Source organism: Pezoporus occidentalis, unplaced genomic scaffold, assembly GCF_034315485.1.
Source record: "Pezoporus occidentalis ecotype Australia unplaced genomic scaffold, CSIRO_AGI_Poc_V1 ctg63, whole genome shotgun sequence".
NCBI classification, from domain to species: domain Eukaryota; kingdom Metazoa; phylum Chordata; class Aves; order Psittaciformes; family Psittacidae; genus Pezoporus; species Pezoporus occidentalis.
This window is the reverse complement of record NW_026915977.1, coordinates 4,573,662-4,588,776: the sequence shown is the minus strand read 5'-3', so window position 1 is coordinate 4,588,776 and position 15,115 is coordinate 4,573,662.

The window sequence follows — 15,115 nt, the reverse complement described above, 5'->3', positions numbered from 1 at the left end:
TGCTTTTTAGGGGAGTGGTGGGGCACTGGGACATGAGGAAACAGCAAATACTCCCCACAAAGGATGGAGCAGCCCTGAACTATTGGTGGCTGGCAGAGGTGATACCAGGGATCATCACACCCCTCCTTGGGCAGCTCCTGTCTCCAGTGCCAGGGATGCAGCTGCTCTGAGCAGGTCCCATCTACTGGAAAAATGATTGTTTCTGGCAGAAACACCCAGAATTTTGGAAGCACTCTGGCTGCTGCAGACACTTGGTTGTGATCCACTAATGGATGGGCAGTGGTCTCTTCTTCATTTTCATGCTTAGGTAATGGAAGAGGATGACAGATCTGAGCTACTCCTGGGTGAATTACACCGGGCAAGTGGAATTTCTCCTGAGCACCTGAGTAACACCTATGAGAAAAGAGCAGCGTGAGTAAAAAGCGGTGCTTGGTGTTGGTGCATATGTGGCATCACACCTATGAATCCCCTGTAATGAAAGTCCATTTTATTTCCCCCTCAGCACAAGCAACTATTTATATGGTGAGTCTGGGACTTTTTCTTTTAAAATGTGTGTTACCCCAACTGTAAAAAGGTTTATATGAAAGATTTATATACTTTTATGTTCCTTTTATGCAGCAATTGGAAAAGTGGAACACAAGAAGGAAAGGAGGGACTAGGAAAAACCACCCTGGTATTCATAGCACAGGTGACAGACTTAGGTTTAGCTGTGAGGATAACCAAGGATGAACCAAGTCTGGGGACAGATGAGGGGTAGATGTGAATGCCTCCTGGGCACCATTTTGCATCCTTACCTCTGTAAGATGCTTCCCCCATCATATCCGAATGCCTAAACAGAACACCTGAAATAGCAGGAGAAGTCAAGGAGGACACATCTGTCACAGCCAGCAGTAACCACCTGTCAACCTGGCCTGTCATGACATGATGTCCTGAGGTATTGAAGTTATCTTTTCTGTCAGCTGGTGCCGTTCCTGTGGATGCTCGCAGGATTATTCTAGGCTTGGTATAATTTTTGTTCCCCCTTTTTGAAGGGCCATGGGGAAGATACCATCCTCAGCAGCAGCCATGCACGTGTTTAAGCTGTTAATATGACAGGAGCCCCTCTTCTTTCCACCCCTAGAAGTAATTCTTGGTGACACTTAAAATGGATAAATGACTGGAACTAGCAGAGCTGTTCTGATGGATCAGGGGGAAGCTGCAAGATCTAAATAATATATAATTCCCCTCTGTATCTCAACAAGATGTTTCTTTAAGGAACAGGGATGCAGCTACAGAGTGGATATAAATGCAGTTTCATTGCCCAGCTGTGGGTACCTTATGCAGCAGTAAAGTTGATCCCAGTAAACATGGTGGTGGGCTGTTATTTCCTTGATAACATGATTTTACTTGCTCAATATATATGCATTGCCTCAGACTATCGAGAGGCTGTGTTAAGAGGTTTGTGTAAATTGCTGGGATTACATTTCCAGATAAGTTTTCTGTCCCTATGCTGTTGCAGCACAGGTCACACTGGGTTGTGGCCCTATTACGGGAGAGGGAGGATTTATGAAATACCTTTTGTTTTGCATTGCATATAAAACTATAACATTTAAAACTGCTTTATAGGGAACCTGCTTGGGAGCTTCCAGCTCATGGTGTCATCTCCTGCTCTGACCGGGTTCCCCTTCGTGCCTGCCACCAGCCTGAATCATGACAGCTCCTTCAGAAATCTCCAGCTGGGATTTGTCCCCAAAGCCTGGTGTGAAGTGCAGTGAGTTCAAGCTCTGCTGAAGAGCTTTTCTATTTCTGGTGGGTGCTGCTGATCCTCTGCCCTGCTCGGAGCAGGCTTGCAGCTACCCAGGCAGTCACTAATAAGAACTGTTTGTACAGTGATTTCTGGTTTAGTGGTTAGGAATGGTGATTTTCAGTTAGTGTTGAGCCTAGAAGGGAGATGTGCAGGCTCTTAAAGACTGGGTGAGGAATGGAAGGAATATATTGCTCTGTCCTTGAAAAGTGAAAGGTGATGCTTGTACCAGAACACATTATCTTTGCCCTCTTCCAACCGAGAAAAACACCTGAATCATTCATGCACCAGTTCTTGCGTCCTAAATGTGATTCTCAGGATGCCTTAAAGCCCATTAAAACAGGCAGAGTTCCTCCCATGCTTCAAGCAAAAGGAGGCTCCAGTTTGTCTTTCCATGCATTAATATCATGTGCCGTTGACATGTACATTCCAGTCCTCGCCTGACCCTGTAATGGATCAAGAAAAGGTTGATAAAATTTCACTTTACATAATTTATTTGTAAATTCAGATGCCTTTAAGCAACAAATTAACTAAATTCCTTATTATTCTGTCAAACAGAAACCAACAATCGTCTCTTTCCTGTGAGTTTCAGTGCATGAAGCTATTTGATTTCAAAATTTAGTGCACGTTTGGTTATCTTTTTTTCCCTGAAGTGTCTGTACTTGGTGACTGAGTACCCAAATATTTACCAGCTGGCAGGTGACAAGGTGGCAAGAAAAGCCAGTTTCATTTATTTAGCCTGAATCCCTAGGCAATGTACATGATGGGCTGCTCTGTTGCCATATAAATATTTATATAGCGCCGTCAGCTTCTTGACCAGTTTCCTTCTGTATTAAATATATCCTCCTTGCTAAATGAATGCTTCCATTTATGTTGTGATTTAGAACCAAATCCAATGGTTTATTGTGATTTAGGGGTGGCATTAGGTTTTACCTTAAGTAATCTTCTGGGGATGAACTTTTCTCACAACCTGATGTATCAGTGTTCCAGCGAGTGAGAGCCCATGATCCTCCTTGCCTCTCTTCACTGCCTGGCTTTAATTAGCCATTTGGGAAGATGAAAATTGTAAAATTCTGAATTTCTTCACCTTCATTTTATCTCAATGTATTTTTTAAATGGTTTTCCTGATGGGTTTGGGGTTGTGCTTTTTAAATTCACTTCCCTTCTGTCATTTTCTTACCTCTGTCTGGAGGAACCCGACCGTTTCTGCAGCCTCTCCCCTTGCTCTGCCCTCAGTCATTCTTCTCCTCAAAGTGATTGATGGATCTTTTCACTTCAGAGCTATCAATTACTTGTGGGTGTCTCCACAACAAACTCATAACAAACATTCTCTAAGCAGAGCTCACCATACATGTTCGGGATTTTTTTATATATAAAAATATAGAAATATATAATATTGCATGTGTTGTGTCTATAATAGATACCATATGGTTTATAATATATATTGTATCCTACACCTTGACAGGAGGTGGGTGTGTTTGTCCAGTGACGATGCACAGCTCCTCCAGAGGCAGTTTGCTCCCATGCTCTCTTGCCTCCAGCTCTTGCTGTGTGCTGCCTCCTGAAGAGCCCATCCACGTGCGTGCTCAGCCAAGGCCACGTCCCTCCTTTACCCCACCAGGGAGCCGTGAGCTGCAGCCAGCACGGTGTGCTGGGAGGTGGCATTTTCACCCCTTCAGGCTCAGCTCGCCTTCCCCACCTGCTCAAGTGTTGAGACCCACCACTTGGTGACTGATTAGCTCAAGTTTTCATGGCTTTGCCAGTAAAAATGCTCTCAGCTCTGTATGTGTGGCTTTATAAAAACTTTTGGACTTGTGTAGCTGTTCTTCGGGCCTTTTGCTGCAGTTTTATTTTTTTAGTATTTATTTTTTTGTTTCAAAACCCAATCAAACAAACAACATATCATCTTTAAACTGATTTAAATGCATTCAAAAATAAAGGGGCGCAAAAAGGAGACAGAAGCAGTGACAGTTTTATTTCAGGAGGCTCACCCTTGTGTCTTACCCTGCCTTGCACGTAAGGTAGTTTCTTGTCTGTGGCTCCAGCTAAGTGGTCAGCTCTCCTTTATCTCACCAGGAACTGCACAGCATCTCTGGCTGGACTTCCAAGACAGGCCAACCTCTCCAGCGGTGCCCAGCTGATGTCTCCTTGATGGACTCCATATGGCTCCTCATGCCCATTTAAAGACCTTTCATGGAGGGTATGAAGGTTTGAGAAGACTGGACAGCAGTCACAGAGGTGTCCCTCAGGTGGGGAGAAATAGTTTGGGTTTAGAGGAATAAAGGCTTCTGTGCCCTAATAAAAGACACAGGGGCTGGGTTTGGACAACAAACTTCGTAGAACAGCACACATTGGGACAGAGAGCTAAAAAATGTGTTTTGCCAAGCAGGAGCTTGTAATCCAGGGGGATTCAGTTAATGATGGCTTCCAGAGCAGGCTCCTGCTTGTGCTGAATTATCTGTAGGTGGTGAAGGGAAGTGAGAATTAATGGCAGCAAAATAGTGACAGGCCATTGATGGCTCAGTGGCACAACCCTGATGGTGTAAAAGGCACGCTGCTTTTCCCTAGTGTCACTGATTTCAGCTCTTTGAGTTCCTGTCTCTCCTTGCTCGGCTGGGGCTCCATGGAGCTGCCTGCTGTGTGCCACCTCCTCTTCCCCTGTGTCTTCTGCACTGCTGGGGCTGACCAAGGGGAGTGCAGGGCACCTCAAAGATGTCGGCTTGGTAATGTCCATGGGCGCATCTTAGCGTCCCAGCACCAAGAGAGTGCAGGATTTCAAGTGTCATTTTCCTAGCTCAGCAGTGGACTCGAGCCTGAGAATCATAAGAAAATTGGTAAGGGCACTGAACTATGTTCATTACACAGGCATTAACTATAAATAGCCACTTTGTAAGCTTCATAAGTGGGCTTTGGGAAGAAGCAGTAATGCATACCTGTAATAAGCGTGCATTGCACTGTGCTGCAACCCAGCTATGTCATGATAAGAGGAAACAGCTATATTTTATTAATTTTGCAGAAAATGTATGTTGGCCTCTGCCTAACGAATACTAATAGAACCTTTAAATCTCATTTACCAAATACGTGCAATTAAAGGACAATGAGAGGCATTACTTACAGAGCACATTCAAGCATTACTGAAATATCCCATTTGGTTATTGCAATAATTGCAAAATAAAATACATTGATTGCGCCATATTTATAAATTCAAGAGCTATTTGGGTCTGCGTGCACCCTTCCTAATGTGTAATGAAGGTTATAAAAGGAACAAGCATCTTAATGTGAAACACAAGGAAAACTCTAAAACTGCATGAAATGCAAGAAATAAGACATTGTGAGTCAGTCATTTGCTCATGTTCTCTCCCGGCAAAGAACAAGGGTGATGATGCAAACAGGATGTGGGAGGATTTGTGGATATTTATGAGCAGGTGCTCTTCAGCTGGAGTCAATTTTGAAGTAATTGACACCTGGGGGATTGCTGGGCACTAGAGATGCTTCTGCAAAGGGGGTTTGGATTTACATTGTCCTTGGAGCCAGATTTATCTTCTAGCTTTTTTATATCCATTGCCCCTAAGAAAGGTGCTGGGCAGGTTGTGTCTGTGCCACTGCCACCCGGGGTCTCTTTGGGCACAGCACCAAGTGGTACATGGAGAACAACAACATAGAGGTTCTGCTGGTGTCTCAGAGAACTACCTTGAAGGATGGGACAGGAAGGGTGTGGGAACAAGTGCCCTCAAACCCAACCTTACACTAAGAGGTTTCCAGTCAGCAGCCACCTGCTTCCTTTTATTTGCAGGCTTGAGTTATTTTGAGGTTGTTTCATATACAGAGACAAAAACTTGATCATTTTGTCTTTTTTTTTCCTCTTCTTTATACCAAGAAACAGCTGCAGTTTCTAACAGAGCAGTTAGAGGAACCTCGAGGCCGTCAGTGGGTGTTAAGGGGTGTCTGAGCACTGTGTGTGGTTGGTTCCTGTGTGGGGGTAACAGGCGATAGGCAGAGGGGATAAACAAAAGCACCACCAAAAAGATTAAAGGAGCCTATTGTATTTAAACCACAGAGCTGAGCCCCAGTAAGAACAATCCACAGTGACACAGCTTCTGCTGAAAAACATCCCCTGGGCACTTGGGTTTAGTTTTGGGGCTTTGGGCACATCTCCATGACATCTATCTCCCTGCCAATTTACATATTCCCTCTCTGAAGCTGTGTTATCCCTCCGGCCATGCTGGATGTGTCCATTATCATTTGCTAGTGAAGCGATTCCCCCCTCCCAGGTGAGGGAAAGCAGACATATGCAGTTCTCAGTGGCACTTTAGTCTTTTTCTTTCTTTTTTTAACTGGTTTCTCTGATTCCACAAACACAAATCTGTTTTCACGTTTCTGCTTTAGAACTGTAACTTGTCTTCTTATTTCCCCTAGGTCTGAAATTGCCATCCATTGCTCTGTGGGGAGGATCGGCCTCTCAAAATGCACATATTGCCCCAAAACGGCTGCCAGCCACAGCCAGACTGTGGCGGCAGCATCTCTGTGAAATAGCTGGAGCTTGATGAGCAGCCCAAGAGCCACCAACCCATCCATAACAGCTGCTCCTGGGGCAAAATGGCTTGAGAAGTCTGCAGAGCCTTCAGGACAGGGATTTAATAACAGTGGTTTTTTTCTTCCAAGGACCATTTATTAGCTCATTACAGAGATGTTTGCTTCTCACTCGGAAGCTAAAGCCAGCATTCTTTATGTGTGTGTGTGGTTATAATGCCATTAAACTTTGTGAAAGCCCATCTGCGATGATTTGGCCCCAGGTATGTACAGATGAGAAGGAAAAAGCAGCAGCGTTTTCTGGCTCATCTGTGAATGTGTGGAGTCTGGTGGGATCTTGTAGCATATTCTGGCTGGATGTGGCTCTTGGATGTGGTCACTGCGTTCCCTACGGAGCCAGGGGCTTGTGACAAATGGTGAATGGTTTTAACAGCCACCAAAAATCTCCTCTAAATGTGAAAATGCTGATCAGTGTCACTGGGACTGCTCAGGGAATCCTGGGTAAAGACTGAGGAAAGCTTTCACTTTGCTCTTCTATTCAGTTTGTTTGGAGTTTTTTGTTGTGTTTGGTTTGCCTTGGTTTGGTTTTGGTTTTTGTTTCTTTTTATTTGGTGAATTCTTTTGCTTCACCAGATTTTGAGATGTTAGCGTTGTTGAGAAAATGAGAGGCTGAAATACTGCACACAGGGACGGCAGTGTGAAAGGATTTGGAGCAGCACGTTTATAAAAACCATGAATGGTTTCTTGCTCCCCACACAGTGTTTTTAGTAAATGTAGAACTTAGATTAGGCAGCAAAGCTGTCCCAGGACGAGTGGCAGAAAGCTCTGACACCTCACCATGGTCCTGGTGCATCTCGTAAGCATCCCCGCCGAGGAGCGGAGCCAGGTCATTCCCATGACAACATTGCCAGCACTGGACCTGGGAAGGTATATGCCAGTTGTTAAGTGGTACTGACACTAATGATATAATTAGCTGTGTTAAAAGTCATGTCTGGTAGCATCTACTTTGTTTCCAGGGTGACTAAAGCACCATAAATAATGATGTCCAGCAGTGTTTCCATAGAGCCGCTGTCCCCAGCAGGAGTGGGCAGAGGGTCCTTCATGGTCAACAGGCAGGAGATGGACATGTCAAGTTTCCCTTCTGCCTCCCAAACTGGCAAAGCAAAGATGGCCAAATCTCACCCTGACAAAGGGAGCAGTTCCGAGCTAGAAGCCTTCTCCCTTGGCTTTCCACAGGCGTTGTGCATCACTTGTTTCGTATAATCTATTTCTTTTATAATTGGTGTAGTTGTTTTTAACTATTCATTATAACTAATCATGATTAATTATTATTAATAATTTTACTTCCTTTTCTGTCTTATTAAACTGTCTTTATCTCAGTCCACAAGTTTTACTTTGTTTTTCCCAGTTCTCTCCCCCATCCTACTGTAGGAAGGCAGTGAGTGAGTGTCCCAGTGGTGTTTAGCTGCCGCTGTGTTAAACCCCACAACATCCTCTTCTCATTTTAAGAGCCAAGCCAACCAATTCCCATAAAGGGGTAAAGGCAGGTGACTGCCAGCCACGAGCTGCAGTGGCCAGGATTGAGCCATGCCCTGGTGTTTGCCAAGGCTGAGCTGCTGGGAGGATCATTGCCCTGGAGGAGGCTTCACACAGGAAACAGGGAGAAGAGAGGAGGAGGAAAACGCACATCTCAAAATCTTCCATTCATGTTAAACCAGAAGCAGAAAGCCACATGCACAAGGCTGAGCCTGATCCAACTCCCATCAGCATCGAAGGGAGGATTTCTAATGTGTTCCAGTGGCTCTTAAACTGTTTTTTACAGTGCCTAAGACGCAATTGCAACTGAATAAAACCCCAAAGCCTCTACCTTTACTGTTCTCTTATTCACTCCAGTCTTCTTACCAACTTTTTGTTAAGCACTACAACTTAATGCTGTAAAACTGCAGTCAATTGCTGTTAGCATGAGCTTCGTGAAACCTGTATCTGTGCAGTTTCCACCTCTGCTGGCTTTGCTTATTCTTTCAAAGCCTAAATGTATGCAGAGGAGGGGGTTACTGGTCCTGTTCAGGGGTGGGCTATCGAGCCAGGAAAGACTTTTCCACAGGTTTTAAGCAACCCGAGAGCCCTTCGGACTGATTGCCCTCTATAAGGATTTGAAGATGGACTGCTGTTGAAGTAAACAGAGCTAAGCTGCCAGTGAAATCCGTAAGATTTTCAAGCTGGGGTTAAGGGAAATGCTGTATCCTTCAAACCAATTTCTCTCCAGCGTTTAATCTCGGAAGCTGTTTGCTGAGGGAACTGCTGCGTTAGAGAGCACAATTGCTGAGGTACCCTGATACTTGCCAGGAGGTGGCATTTCAGTGGATGTGGCTTTGTTTTCACGCTGTCGTTGCCCAGTCTCCACTTAGCAGTGAAGGCAGGTGGAGAAGTGCACAGTTATTTAGTAAGGGATTGTTGATGAAGTAATTGAAAATGGCCCCATGATGTGGGTGTTCACAGTTATACAAGGGTGAGGTAGTAGCTGATTTCATCACATCTCAACTCCAGCAGCGACCATGTCCGCATTCAGAGCATACATCCCTTTGCCCAGACCGCAGCATGAGCCCCTTACTGGGCCCCCTCCCTTTGCCATTGCAGCTGCCGCAGTGACGTTTCATTAGTCACCCTTACTTTGTGAAATAAATTCTTTCCTTTTGTTGTTTAACGCAAAAACCACATTGATTAACACGCTGTTATGCAAATCCAAATCATGTGGAAGCCAAAGTACCATTAGATGATCTGCATTCCACTATTTACCAACACGAACGGGGGAGAGTGATGGGGTTTTTATATTTCCCAAATGCTGAAGTGTATTTCACATGGTGGGTTCCCTGAAGGATTGTCCCTGAAAAACCATCATGATGAAGTGCCGGCCCACATCTGTATGTCGCACATGTAGGAGGGAGGGTTTTGACACTCTGTGCAATGTTTTAAGATGTAAACGCATCCCGGCACAAAACAGGTTGTAAAAGAGGGAGTAAAAGCACGGGAAAAAAGAAAGTGCCAGGAAAAAAGTAAGCAAGAAGCAAACAAAAAGTATTTTTAATCTGAAGATATTAAAAGCAAGTTTTAATAGAGACAAATCACTCTGTTTTTAAAGCTGAAGAACAAAACCACTTCCCATTTTAAAATGCATTCTGCTTTATTATGTTTTATTATAGCTCTGCTTTATCGTCTAACTTAGTGACCTTGTTAACTCACAGGGGAGCCAAGCTTTCACTTAAAACATGCTTTTCCCATAGGATTTAGTTACTTTTTGTACTCTGACCTGCTCTCTTGTTATGACCTTACTAAGAAACCATGGGAAAAAACATCCCATTTCAGTTCAGAGATGCCCAGAAGCATGCATACACCTGGATGTGTCCCTGTGGGCAGCCCTGTGAAAGCCATACGAAGCATGTGCCTGGTTCACATGTTGGATGTAAAGACTTCTGACATTCTGTTTTCCTGTAATAAGGGCTGAGAAATTGACTGAATACATTATTTAATGAGAGACATAATCGATGCAATAAATTATTCATGCTATCAAATTTGACACCTGTGATGCTGTTTCTTATGGTCATCTTCCTGCCTCTTGATGGAGAACACAACTAAGTTGGGCTAGAACTTACAGTTGAAACAACTTCTAAAGAAGTGTGAGGAGTTGCTTGTACTTGAATACAAAAAGCTCACAGCTCTTTCTTCTGACCTGATGGGGCATGTAAGCCATTCAAGGTAGGTAACGAATCCAGAACCTTGGTTGGAAAATGTCATTACCTGGGAACTGCCAGGGATAAGCAGGCAATACAATAAAAACAGATCTATTTCAAGATCCGTTTTTGTCTTCTAGGCAAAACTACGAGCTGCCATTTCCACCCATTGCCTGGAAAATGTCAGGACATGTTCCTCCTCCAATAAAATGCTGGAGGAAGGAATTGTTGGCACAAATGGTGACAGCAACGCAAGGCTGCATCAACATCTTGAGCCGAGACTTGTGCTCCCAGCACTGCCTCTCCTCAGCAGGGAAAACGGGATGGCAAAGCCAGCACCAGGCAGCTGCCAAGGGCGCTGCAATGCCACTGGTTGTGTCTGTGCGGGAATACAGGAACATATGGGCAGCATCATGTTCCTGCCTATTCTGGAAAGCAAAACAGAAGGAGTGCGAAATAAATTCGTATCAACAACAGGATGAGAATATTTACAGGGTAGCAAAATATAGGATGGGGAAGAGCTTGCTCAGATTGGAGGGCAGGGCTTGCGAGGGAGCAGGGCTGCATCCCAGTGGGCTTTGCTGCACAGGCGTATTCCCACACACCCAGCATACAAGGAAAATGTAATAGAGAATTAGATTAACCTGTGTACGTACAAGCACACACTTGCTCATAGACATACATGCATGTAATCTGCAGTTCTCTGGAGGACTTTTTTGTCATTATCATTATTTTGTAATACATAGCTGAGTGAGCAGCCTTTGAGTGTATTTATTACAGTATTGAATTGCTTTCCATGGTAACTAATTGTGATTTCAGAAACACGGGTTCTGCAATGGTACAAGATGAAATGGAGCTGAGTATGGAAGCAGCTGGTAAGAAGAAAATCACTTGCTTATGTAATAGTATTTAATGATGGAGATTGATGGAGCTCAAAAAAAGGGGGCTGGCAGGGATTAGAAAACAAAACAGCCCTCTATCATCTTCATGTATTTCCTTATATATTAAATTCCTCAGGAAAGTGTCTGGTGAATATTTAAGGAAAGGAAAACCCTGTCTGTGGGCTGCCTTCCCATTTCCCCACTCAACATTTTATTAAGAGGCAGATTATTGAAAATCTGGCTGTATAAACGAAAAGAAGTGGTCAGGAAGTGAAATTAGGATTAAATGGTTATTACTGGGTTCAGCAGGAGCAGTCATTTTTTTCCTCCTTGGTAGCTGGTGCAGTGCTGTGTTTTGACTTTCGGCCTGGGAACAGAGCTGATAGCGATGTTTTGGTTTGGCCAAGGACTTTGTGAGCCTCATGCTCTGCCAGGGAGGAGGGGAAGCCAGGAGGAAGCAGAGACAGGACACCTGACCCAAACTGACCAAAGAGGTATTCCATACCACAGCACGTCATGCCCAGGAGGTAACTGGGAGTTAGCCGGAAGGGCTGGGAGACTGCGGGGTTGGAGGAGGTATCGGTCAGAGCTTGATCGGGCTGGGGGGGGCGAGTTATCGGTCGGCTGGTGGTGAGATGATGTATTCTCTTCCCTTGTTATTTCCTTTATCATTATTATCATTGGTGGTAGCAGTAGTGATTTGTGTTATACCTTAGTTACTAAACTGCTCTTATCTCAACCTGTGGGAGTTGCATTCTTTTTGACTCTCCTCTCCGTCCCTCTGAGAGCAAGGGGAGGGCAAGAAGGGGGGGAGTGAGTGAATGAGTTGTCTGGTTTGGTTTAAACCATGACACTGGTTAAAAAAAAATGGGAAGGCTCTTACAAAAATTAGATTGGATATAAGGAAGAAGTTCTTTACTGTGAGGGTGGTGAGGCACTGGAATGGGTTGCCCAGGGAGGCTGTGAGTGCTCCATCCCTGGAGGTGCCCAAGGGAAAGCCAGCTGCACACACAGGAAGTGGTAAAATCCTGAAGACCATTTTGAGCCAATTTATGTGTGTCCCTAAAGCAGAGAGATTTGCAGGTTCCCCTGCACAACAGTTTCATGTTCCCGTGTAATCTCATCAGGCGTTTGATAGAAAAAGGGCTTTGGGACACAGCTTGAAGGGTCTAGCAAGGGCATGGGAGCATCTCCAGCACCCTAAGGCTGCTGAGGCATGCTGATCCTGGCCACTTTTCCTCCCCATTTCCACCAAACAGCAGAATCTTTGCTATATGTGAACCATGGGGAGTCCTTTTACTGCAGTGCAAGAGGCTAAAAGGCAATAAACACACAAGTCAAGAATTCCAGAGTCTCACATGGGGCTAGAGCGTCCGGCATGTTCCTTTCCTTCTTCTTAAGGCACCAGAGGGTCCATGGCACCTAACAGTGCATTGACAGCCCCAGCAACATAGAACAATATTGTCTTGTTCCAGGAAACACAAAAACCCCACCCAACCAAAAGAACCTCCTCATAAACCCAAACCCAAGCCCCCAAACCCATAAAATCCAAGTAAGCAACCAGAAATCTAAGATGAATGTGGTTATGTTGCCCAACTGAAAACTCAAGAGTTTGTAAGCATTTCTCTGACCTCAGTCCAACATCACTGGCATTGGCCATGTTCATACTCAACAGAAATTCTACAGCCTGGATAAATACGGGTTTAGATTTATGGGGAGGTGCACTCAGAGTAGGTAAAATGTATTTTTAGGCATAGGTAAAATCAAATCATTTGTCAAGTATTTATTTTATTTACCCAGCAGACAGTCATGTTTTTATTACAGAAGTACACATCTAGGCACTTAAAATGTGACTATTTAACACCAGCCTGTTTGACAACTAGCACAGAGCCATTCAGATGTATCAAAGATATTCATGAGAATCCGGCTGTTCTGTCACCTTCAATGCAGGTCTGACAGCAGTAAATCTGAGCTGGTGGCTTATTGACGTAACAAACCACAACCGAATCTTTAGCACTCCTGCTTTCTAACACACCAGTTTGGCTGGTGGAAGCAATCTTCGTGCTCGAACTGGCCTCCAACCAGAGTAACGAAGGGATGACAAGCAAACCATACGTTAAACAAGAAAGTTATTTTAATGGTCGCTCCCCGAATACCCAAAGGCACTAGTCAACACTGTGGACTAATGACCTACAAATTTGTGTGATTAGTACATATTTTTTACCATTACAGTATTTTTGTCAACAGCTTCAGATGGCACATTAAGTGAAATACTTCTTTCTTCTGCAACAGTCCTGAACACCCTTCCATTTGTCTAGCGTAATAGAAAAATATATCGAACAGAAACTGAGCTGTAGGGATCACACTGACATACCAAACTCTCTTTGCTGTCCTTTCTCCAGGTATTTCTGCAAATCATATTGAATGCACACTGGTGTAACTCCAAATGTATGTCAATATAACTCCCTTAACATCACTCAAATTACACAGCTATCAAAAGGAAGTGACGCAGTGGTAAATCAGATCTGTGATTTCACGGATCCGCAGGGTCAGTGCAACACAATAGACGATAAAACATCTCAACTGAGGACAATTTTACATTTCTTTTATCCATTGCAAAAACTTCTGTAATGTGTCGAGTATCAAGCTCACAAATCACATTTTAAGGGAACTACCATAATGTATATGCTTCAAATAGACCTTTTACAATATAACACAAAATTCAGATGACATTTTTTAGGAAAGCACTTTAAACTTCAACACTGAGGTCTTGACAACAGTAGATTACTTCAAGCTGTAAACCTTAAGGAGTTTTATGTGATTAAATAAAACCAGCATTACAATTTCCAGGTATTCTAATCATTGAACAGATTGTAACAACAAGATATAATGCAAACATGAAGCTCAGGAGACTGGTACTGAGAAAACCCAATTCTTCGTAGATTTTTATCTGCACAAGGTAAAATCAGTAACAACTGGAGAAGAGGTTAGAATATTTCATCTTACATATTGATGGTATCAATGTTTTGCAAGCAGCAGTCTGTACAACATCCCCTTTTCAATATTAGTTTACAGAAAAAAAACAATCTCCAAGTCAAATACTGCTGCCAAGTATCAATGGAACATTTGGAAGGAAATATTTAAGACCATCAGATTTTGTTGATCACCCATGTTTATATAGATATGTGAGATTTTATATATTTAAGCATATATAAAATCATAAACCTCACTTAACCTTCAAAACTGAACTACCTCTAGGTAAGAAATATAAGACCTTTTCCAATGAATTTAAAGGGTTTATTTATACCTGAGACATTTTTGCATATTGGTGTCTTTGTACCTTCACCTCTAGGCACTCATCCAAGTCCTTTACTCTTTGCTGGGGTCTCACACAAAGCCCATTACATTTAGGTGGACTCTTTCCAGTAACTCCATGGGCTTTGGCTGAGTCCTTCCTTACCTAACCTGAATGTATAAACAGGCATAACAGAATAAATATATTTAAATACAGAGTTGCTGTACAAGCACACCAGCTGGTTTATACAAATCCAGACCTAGCTGACCCTTCCTGATAGTTTTCACAGCGCCCGATTCAAGAAAGAGCTATAGTCCTTTATACATGGGTGATACATGTTTCTACTTGTTGGTTAAAAACCAGGCTTTTGTAATATTTCTCCAGGTAATGGATCATTGGATATACATGACATGCTGAAAATGTTCCTTCCCGCCTGACCGGTTTCCTGCTTCTTGAGAAATCAATCCATTTCTTCAGCTGGCAACAAAGGAAACTGGGAGCAGAGGAGTAATGAGTTGAGGTGGTTACATCACATAAAGGTCACACGCCAGTGCAGATGGACTGAGATTTTCAGGCAGATTTAGGGAGTTTAGGAGCCCAGCTCCTCCTGACACTTGAGGTGTTTGGATGCCTAGCTCCCACAGATTCAATGGGAAGTCCCAGCTGTGCCCAGTCCAACTCTGCAGCCCTGCCAATCATATGGGCTGAGGGTTGAAGCATGACCATTAGCAAGGACATAACCTACATAAGGCTCTTACAGCATTTCACAGTGCTATATAATCTGACAAATACCAAAATTTCAAGGTTCCCTTCGTAATCTAAATGGTTCCATTAAAAATAAAAAAACGAATCCACCGTGTTTCACTCCATTTTGATTCTGACAGGGAGAATTCCCTGG